Source organism: Arachis hypogaea, chromosome 10, assembly GCF_003086295.3.
Source record: "Arachis hypogaea cultivar Tifrunner chromosome 10, arahy.Tifrunner.gnm2.J5K5, whole genome shotgun sequence".
In the NCBI taxonomy this organism is placed as follows: Eukaryota; Viridiplantae; Streptophyta; class Magnoliopsida; order Fabales; family Fabaceae; genus Arachis; species Arachis hypogaea.
The window spans coordinates 57782640-57793268 of record NC_092045.1 but is presented as its reverse complement, the minus strand read 5'-3'; positions in this window follow the sequence as shown (position 1 = coordinate 57793268).

The window sequence follows — 10629 nt, the reverse complement described above, 5'->3', positions numbered from 1 at the left end:
CAAAGTTTTTGTCTATTTAAATCCTAACGTTTCAAAATCGTCTCAATTTTGTCCCGCTGTCAATTCTGTTAATGAATCCTTAACGGCAGGACAACATTGAGTCAATTTTGAAACGTTAAGGACTTAAATAGAACGATTGAAATGTTAGGACAACTTTGAGACTTACCCCAAACGTTGGGATAAAAATGATACTTTACTCTTTTTTAAATATTTTTGGAATTTCTTAATTTTTTACAATTAGAAAAAAATATTTTTTAGTTTAAAATAAAAAAATAATAAATTAAAAGATCTGTTGTTTATTAGATATTGCTGGACATTATTTTATTTTTATTATTTAAATAAAAAACATTTAATAATATAATTTTAAAATTCAAAAATAAAAAATTAGTTTTTTAAAATTTTTTATCTTTTAAAAATATTTTTTATTTTTTTATTCACCGGATAATGCTACACCCATACAGTTGACTTTTTTTGCTACACTTGTTCACGAATTAAGAATAAATTAATTTAAAAAATTTAAAATTTTAATTTTTAATTTTTTGAATATTTTTGGAATTTTTAATATTTTACAACTAGAAAAAAATATTTTTTAAGTTTAAAAATTTAAAAAATAATAAATTTACAAATCTGTTGTTTATTAGATATTGTTGGACTTTATCTTATTTTTATTATTCAAATAAAAAATATTTAATAATATAATTTAAAAATTGAAAAATAAAAAATTTAGTTTTTTAAAATTTTTTATTTTTTAAAAATATTTTTTATTTTTTATTCATCGGATAATGCTACACACAGACAGTTGACTTTTTTTGCTGCAATTGTTCAGGAATTAAGAATAAATTAATTTAAAAAATTTAGAATTTTAATTTTTGTCCCAACGCTTTTGTCCTATTTAAATCCCGAACGTTTCAAAATCGTCTCAATTTTGTCCCGCTGTCAATTCTGTTAACAAATCCTTAACGGTGGGATAACATTGAGTCAATTTTGAAACGTTAAGGACTTAAATAGAACGATTGAAACGTTAGGGACAACTTTAAGACTTACTCCAAACGTTGGGGAAAAAATGATACTTTACTCTTTTTTTTAAATATTTTTGGAATTTCTTAATTTTTTACAATTAGAAAAAATATTTTTTTAGTTTAAAATAAAAAATAATAAATTAAAAGATCTGTTGTTTATTAGATACTGCTAGACTTTATTTTATTTTTATTATTTAAATAAAAACATTTAAAATATAATTTAAAAATTCAAAAATAAAAAATTTTATTTTTTCAAATTTTTTATTTTTTTAAAAATATTTTTTATTTTTTCATTCACCGGATAATGCTACACCCAGACGGTTGACTTTTTTTTGCTGCACTTGTTCACAAATTAAGAATAAATTAATTTAAAAAATTTAAAATTTGTATTTTTTATTTTTTGGATATTTTTGGAATTTCTTAATTTTTTAAAATTATATAAAATATATTTAGTTTAAAAAAATAAATTTACAGATCTGGTTTTTTAGATATTACTGGACTTTATTTTATTTTTATTATTTAAATTAAAACATTTAATATTATAATTTAAAAATTCAAAAATAATAAATTTTATTTTTTTAAATTTTTAATTTTTTTATTCACCAGATAACGCTACACACAGACAGTTGATTTTTTTTGCTGCAATTGTTCAGAAATTAAGAATAAATTAACTTTAAAAATTTAGAATTTTTATTTTTTAATTTTTTGGATATTTTTGGAATTTTTTAATTTTTTACAATTAGAAAAAAATTTTATTTTGAAAATTAAAAGAAATAATAAATTTATAGATCTGTTGTTTACTAGATATTGCTGGATTTTATTTTATTTTTATTATTTAAAACAAAAACATTTAATAATATAATTTAAAAATTCAAAAATAAAAAATTTTATTTTTTTAAAATTTTTAATTTTTTCAAAAATATTTTTTATTTTTTTAGTCACCAGATAATGCTACACCCGTAAAGTTGATTTTTTTTGCTGCACTTGCTCACAAATTAAGAATAAATTAATTTAAAAAATTTAAAATTTAATTTTTTCTTTTTTTGATATTTTTGGAATTTCTTAATTTTTTACAATTAGTAATAAATATATTTTTAGTTTAAAAATAAAATATAATAAATTTATAGATCTGTTGTTTACTAGATATTGTTGGACTTTATTTTATTTTTATTATTTAAATAAAAACATTTAAAAATATAATTTAAAAATTCAAAAATAAAAAAATTATATTTTTTCAAATTTTTTATTTTTTAAAAATATTTTTTATCTTTTCATTCACCGGATAATGCTACACCCAGACAGTTGACTTTTTTTTGCTGCACTTGTTCACAAATTAAGAATAAATTAATTTAAAAAATTTAAAATTTTAATTTTTTATTTTTTAGGAGTAAAGTATCATTTTTGTCCTCAATATTTGGGGTAAGTCCCAAAATTGTCCCTAACGTTTCAATCGTCCTATTTAAATCCCTAACCTTTCAAAATTGGCTCAATGTTGTCTTGTCGTTAGGGATCCGTTAATAGAATTGACGGCGGAACCAAATTGAGACAATTTTGAAATGTTAGGGACTTAAATAAGACGAAAATGTTGGGGACAAAAAGGATACATACAAATAAATTTTAATTTTTTTCTTCAATAATATCAATTTTTTACTGTATATAACATTTAATTATTTTTAATCACATATAAGTAAATTACACTTAATAACACTACTTTCATTCTAAATAATTTTTTTTATATTTTTATATAAACTTATAACTTTAAGTGTAAAATTATAAAAAAATAAATTTATTTAGAATAAAAATAATGTGATTAAGTGTAATTTACTTAGATGTGATTAAAAAATAATTGAATACTATGTACAGTAAAAAATTGATATTATTAAAGGATAAAACTAAGATTTATTTCAATGTATCATTTTTGTCCTATTTAAATCCCAAACGTTTCAAAATCGTCTCAATTTTGTCCCGCTGTCAATTCTGTTAACGAATCCTTAACGACAGGACAACATTGAGTCAATTTTGAAACGTTAAGGACTTAAATAGAACGATTGAAATATTAGGGACAACTTTGAGACTTACCCCAAACGTTGGGATTAAAAAGGATACTTTACTCTTTTTTTAAATATTTTTGGAATTTCTTAATTTTTTACAATTAGAAAAAATATTTTTTTAGTTTAAAATAAAAAATAATAAATTAAAAGATCTGTTGTTTATTAGATATTGCTGGACATTATTGTATTTTTATTATTTGAATAAAAACATTTAATAATATAATTTTAAAATTCAAAAATAAAAAAATTAGTTTTTTAAAATTTTTTATCTTTTAAAAATATTTTTTATTTTTTTATTTACCGGATAATGCTACACCCATACAGTTGACTTTTTTTCCTACACTTGTTCACGAATTAAGAATAAATTAATTTAAAAAATTTAAAATTTTAATTTTTTAATTTTTTTGAATATTTTGGAATTTTTTAATATTTTACAACTAGAAAAAAATATTTTTTAAGTTTAAAAATTTAAAAAAATAATAAATTTACAAATCTGTTGTTTATTAGATATTGTTGGACTTTATCTTATTTTTATTATTCAAATAAAAAATATTTAATAATATAATTTAAAAGTTGAAAAATAAAAAATTTAGTTTTTTAAAATTTTTTATTTTTTAAAAATATTTTTTAATTTTTTTATTCATCGGATAATGCTACACACAGACAGTTGACTTTTTTTTGCTGCAATTGTTCAGAAATTAAGAATAAATTAATTTAAAAAATTTAGAATTTTAATTTTTGTCCCCAACGCTTTTGTCCTATTTAAATCCCTAATGTTTCAAAATCGTCTCAATTTTGTCCCGCTGTCAATTCTGTTAACGAATCCTTAACGGCAGGACAACATTAAGTCAATTTTGAAACGTTAAGGACTTAAATAGAACGATTGAAACGTTAGGGACAACTTTGAGACTTACCCCAAACGTTGGGGATAAAAATGATACTTTACTCTTTTTTTAAATATTTTTGGAATTTCTTAATTTTTTACAATTAGAAAAAATATTTTTTTAGTTTAAAATAAAAAATAATAAATTAAAAGATCTGTTGTTTATTAGATATTGCTGGACATTATTTTATTTTTATTATTTAAATAAAAAACATTTAATAATATAATTTTAAAATTCAAAAATAAAAAAATTAGTTTTTTAAAATTTTTTATCTTTTAAAAATATTTTTTATTTTTTTATTTACCGGATAATGCTACACCCATACAGTTGACTTTTTTTGCTACACTTGTTCACGAATTAAGAATAAATTAATTTAAAAAATTTAAAATTTTAATTTTTTAATTTTTTTGAATATTTTTGGAATTTTTTAATATTTTACAACTAGAAAAAATATTTTTTAAGTTTAAAAATTTAAAAAAATAATAAATTTACAAATCTGTTGTTTATTAGATATTGTTGGACTTTATCTTATTTTTATTATTCAAATAAAAAATATTTAATAATATAATTTAAAAATTGAAAAATAAAAAATTTAGTTTTTTAAAATTTTTTATTTTTTAAAAATATTTTTTAATTTTTTATTCATCGGATAATGCTACACACAGACAGTTGACTTTTTTTTGCTGCAATTGTTCAGAAATTAAGAATAAATTAATTTAAAAAATTTAGAATTTTAATTTTTGTCCCCAACGCTTTTGTCCTATTTAAATCCCTAATGTTTCAAAATCGTCTCAATTTTGTCCCGCTGTCAATTCTGTTAACGAATCCTTAACGGCAGGACAACATTAAGTCAATTTTGAAACGTTAAGGACTTAAATAGAACGATTGAAACGTTAGGGACAACTTTGAGACTTACCCCAAACGTTGGGGATTAAAAGGATACTTTACTCTTTTTTTAAATATTTTTGGAATTTCTTAATTTTTTACAATTTCTAAAAATATATTTTTAGTTTTAAAATAAAAAAATAATAAATTTATAGATCTATTATTTATTAGATATTGCTGGACTTTATTTTATTTTTATTATTAAAATAAAAAACATTTAAAAATATAATTTAAAAATTCAAAAATAAAAATTTAATTTTTCAAAATTTTTAATTCTTTTAAAATATTTTTTATTTTCTCATTCGCCGGGTAATGCTACACCCACATGGTTGACGTTTTTTGCTGCACTTGTTCACAAATTAAGAATAAATTAATTTAAAAAATTTAAAATTTTATTTTTTATTTTTTTGGATATTTTTGGAATTTCTTAATTTTTAACAATTATAAAAATATATTTTTAGTTTTAAAAAAATAAATTTACAAATCTATTATTTTTTAGATATTTCTGGACTTTATTTTATTTTTATTATTTAAATAAAAACATTTAATAATATAATTTAAAAATTCAAAAATAAAAAATTTTATTTTTTCAAATTTTTTAATTTTTTAAAATATTTTTTATTTTTTCATTCACCGGATAATGCTACACCTAGACTGTTAACTCTTTTTTTGCTGTACTTGTTCACAAGTTAAGAAAAAATTAATTTAAAAATTTAAAATTTTAATTTATTATTTTTTTATATTTTTGAAATTTTTTAATTTTTTACAATTATAAAAAATAGATTTTTATTTTAAAAATAAAAAAATTACAGATTTGTTATTTTTTAGATATTGCTGGACTTTATTTTATTTTATTATTTAAATAAAAAACGTTTAATAAGATAATTTAAAAATTAAAAATAAAAAGTTTATTTTGTCAAATTTTTTAATTTTTTCAAAAAATATTTTTATTTTCTCATTCACAGGATAATGCTACATCCAGACAGTTGACTTTTTTTGTAGCACTTGTTCACAAATTAAGAATAAATTAATTTAAAAAATTTAAAATTTTAATTTTTTATTTTTTTGGATATTTTTGGAATTTCTTAAGTTTTAACAATTATAAAAATATATTTTAGTTAAAAAAATTTTACAGATCTGTTGTTTTTTAGATATTGCTAGACTTTATTTTATTTTATTATTTAAATAAAAAATATTTAATAATATAATTTAAAAATTCAAAAATAAAAAATTTTATTTTTTCAAATTTTTTAATTTTTTAAAAATATTTTTTATTTTTTCATTCACCGGATAATGCTACACCCAGACAGTTGACTCTTTTTTTGCTGCACTTGTTCACAAATTGAGAATAAATTAATTAAAAAATTTAAAATTTTAATTTTTTATTTTTTTGGATATTTTTGGAATTTATTAATTTTTAACAATTATAAAAATATAATTTTAGTTTAAAAATATAAATTTATAGATCTGTTATTTTTTAGATATTGCTGGACTTTATTTTATTTTTATTATTTAAATAAAAAACATTTAATAATATAGTTTAAATATTCAAAAATAAAAAATTTTATTTTTTCAAATTTTTTAATTTTTTTAAAAATATTTTTTATTTTCTCATTCACCGGATAATGCTACACCCAGACAGTTGACTCTTTTTTTGCTGCACTTGTTCACAAATTGAGAATAAATTAATTAAAAAAATTTAAAATTTTAATTATTTATTTTTTTGATATTTTTGGAATTCTTTAATTTTTACAATTATAAAAAATAGATATTTATTTTAAAAATAAAAAATTACAGATTTGTTATTTTTAGATATTGCTGGACTTTATTTTATTTTTATTATATAAATAAAAAACTTTTAATAAGATAATTTAAAAATTCAAAAATAAAAAATTTTATTTTTTCAAATTTTTTAATTTTTTCAAAAAATATTTTTATTTTCTCATTCACAGGATAATGCTACACCCAGACAGTTGACTCTTTTTTGCTGCACTTGTTCACAAATTAAGAATAAATTAATTTAAAAAATTTAAAATTTAATATTTTATTTTTTGGATATTTTTGGAATTTCTTAATTTTTACAATTAGAAAAAATATATTTTTAGTTTTAAAATAAAAAATAATAAATTTATAGATCTATTATTTATTTCAATGTATCATTTTTGTCCCCAAAGTTTTTGTCCTATTTAAATCCCTAACGTTTCAAAATCGTCTCAATTTTGTCCCGCTGTCAATTCTGTTAACGAATCCTTAACGGCAGGACAACATTGAGTCAATTTTGAAACGTTAAGGACTTAAATAGAACGATTGAAATGTTAGGGACAACTTTGAGACTTACCCCAAACGTTGGGGATAAAAACGATACTTTACTCTCTTTTTAAATATTTTGGAATTTCTTAATTTTTTACAATTAGAAAAAATATTTTTTAGTTTAAAATAAAAAAATAATAAATTAAAAGATCTGTTGTTTATTAGATATTGCTGGACATTATTTTATTTTTATTATTTAAATAAAAAACATTTAATAATATAATTTTAAAATTCAAAAATAAAAATTAGTTTTTAAAATTTTTTATCTTTTAAAATATTTTTTATTTTTTTATTCACCGGATAATGCTACACCCATACAGTTGACCTTTTTTGCTACACTTGTTCACGAATTAAGAATAAATTAATTTAAAAAATTTAAAATTTTAATTTTTAATTTTTTTGAATATTTTTGGAATTTTTTAATATTTTACAACTAGAAAAAAATATTTTTTAAGTTTAAAAATTTAAAAAAATAATAAATTTACAATCTGTTGTTTATTAGATATTGTTGGACTTTATCTTATTTTTATTATTCAAATAAAAAATATTTAATAATATAATTTAAAAATTGAAAATAAAAAATTTAGTTTTTTAAAATTTTTTATTTTTAAAATATTTTTATTTTTTATTCATCGGATAATGCTACACACAGACAGTTGACTTTTTTTGCTGCAATTGTTCAGAAATTAAGAATAAATTAATTTAAAAAATTTAGAATTTTAATTTTTGTCCCCAACGCTTTTGTCCTATTTAAATCCTGAACGTTTCAAAATCGTCTCAATTTTGTCCCGCTGTCAATTCTGTTAACAAATCCTTAACGGTGGGACAACATTGAGTCAATTTTGAAACGTTAAGGACTTAAATAGAACGATTGAAACGTTAGGGACAACTTTAAGACTTACTCCAAACGTTGGGGATAAAAATGATACTTTACTCTTTTTTTAAATATTTTTGGAATTTCTTAATTTTTTACAATTAGAAAAATATTTTTTTAGTTTAAAATAAAAATAATAAATTAAAGATCTGTTGTTTATTAGATACTGCTGGACTTTATTTTATTTTATTATTTAAATAAAAACATTTAAAAATATAATTTAAAATTTCAAAAATAAAAAATTTTATTTTTTCAATTTTTTATTTTTTTAAAAATATTTTTTATTTTTTCATTCACCGGATAATGCTACACCCAGACGGTTGACTTTTTTTGCTGCACTTGTTCACAAATTAAGAATAAATTAATTTAAAAAATTTAAAATCTGTATTTTTTATTTTTTGGATATTTTTGGAATTTCTTAATTTTTTAAAATTATAAAAAATATATTTAGTTTAAAAAATAAATATACAGATCTGGTTTTTTAGATATTACTGGACTTTATTTTATTTTTATTATTTAAATAAAAACATTTAATATTATAATTTAAAAATTCAAAAATAATAAATTTTATTTTTTTAAATTTTTAATTTTTTTATTCACCAGATAACGCTACACACAGACAGTTGATTTTTTTGCTGCAATTGTTCAGAAATTAAGAATAAATTAACTTTAAAAATTTAGAATTTTATTTTTTAATTTTTTGGATATTTTTGGAATTTTTAAATTTTTTACAATTAGAAAAAAATTTTATTTTGAAAATTAAAAGAAATAATAAATTTATAGATCTGTTGTTTACTAGATATTGCTGGATTTTATTTTATTTTTATTATTTAAAACAAAAACATTTAATAATATAATTTAAAATTCAAAAATAAAAAATTTTATTTTTTTAAAATTTTTATTTTTTCAAAAATATTTTTTATTTTTTTAGTCACCAGATAATGCTACACCCGGAAAGTTGATTTTTTTTGCTGCACTTGCTCACAAATTAAGAATAAATTAATTTAAAAAATTTAAAATTTAATTTTTTTTTTTTATATTTTTGGAATTTCTTAATTTTTTACAATTAGTAATAAATATATTTTTAGTTTAAAAATAAAAATAATAAATTTATAGATCTGTTTTACTAGATATTGTTGGACTTTATTTTATTTTTATTATTTAAATAAAAACATTTAAAAATATAATTTAAAAATTCAAAAATAAAAAATTTATTTTTTCAAATTTTTTTTTTTAATTTTTTTTTTTCATTCAGTAATGCTACACCCACATTGATTTTTTTTCTCACTTTTCAAATTAGATAATTAATTTAAAAATTTAAATTTTAATTTTTTTTTTTTAAGATAAGTATCATTTTTTCCTCATTTTTAATCCAATTGTCTAACGTTTAATCTCCTATTTAATCCCTACCTTTCAAAATTGGCTCATTTTTTTCTTAGGATCCGTTAACAGAATTGACGCGAACCAATGAGACATTTAAATGTTAGACTTATAAGACGAATTTGGGGACAAAAAGGATACATAAAAATAAATTTTAATTTTTTTCTTCAATAATATCAATTTTTTACTGTATATAATATTTAATTATTTTTAATCACATATAAGTAAATTACACTTAATAACACTACTTTCATTCTAAATAATTTTTTTTATATTTTTATATAAACTTATAACTTTAAGTGTAAAATTATAAAAAAATAAATTTATTTAGAATAAAAATAATGTGATAAGTGTAATTACTTAGATGTGATTAAAAAATAATTGAATACTATGTACAGTAAAAAATTGATATTATTAAGGATAAAACTAAGATTTATTTCAATGTATCATTTTTGTCCTATTTAAATCCCTAACGTTTCAAAATCGTCTCAATTTTGTCCCGCTGTCAATTCTGTTAACGAATCCTTAACGACAGGACAACATTGAGTCAATTTTGAAACGTTAAGGACTTAAATAGAACGATTGAAATGTTAGGGAAAACTTTGAGACTTACCCCAACCGTTGGGGATTAAAATGATACTTTACTCTTTTTTTAAATATTTTGGAATTTCTTAATTTTTTACAATTAGAAAAAAATATTTTTTTATTTTAAAATAAAAAAATAATAAATTAAAAGATCTGTTGTTTATTAGATATTGCTGGACATTATTTTATTTTTATTATTTAAATAAAAAACATTTAATAATATAATTTTAAAATTCAAAAATAAAAAATTAGTTTTTTAAAATTTTTTATCTTTTAAAAATATTTTTTATTTTTTTATTCACCGGATAATGCTACACCCATACAGTTGACTTTTTTTGCTCACTTGTTCATGAATTAAGAATAAATTAATTTAAAAAATTTAAAATTTTAATTTTTTAATTTTTTGAATATTTTTGGAATTTTTTAATATTTTACAACTAGAAAAAAATATTTTTTAAGTTTAAAATCTTAAAAAAAATAGATCTGTTGTTTACTAGATATTGCTGGACTTTATCTTATTTTATTATTTAAAACAAAAACATTTATAATATAATTTAAGAATTCAAAAACCAAAAATTTATTTTTAAAAATTTTATATTCTTTCCAAAAATATTTTTATTTTTTTCAGTAAACTCACCTGT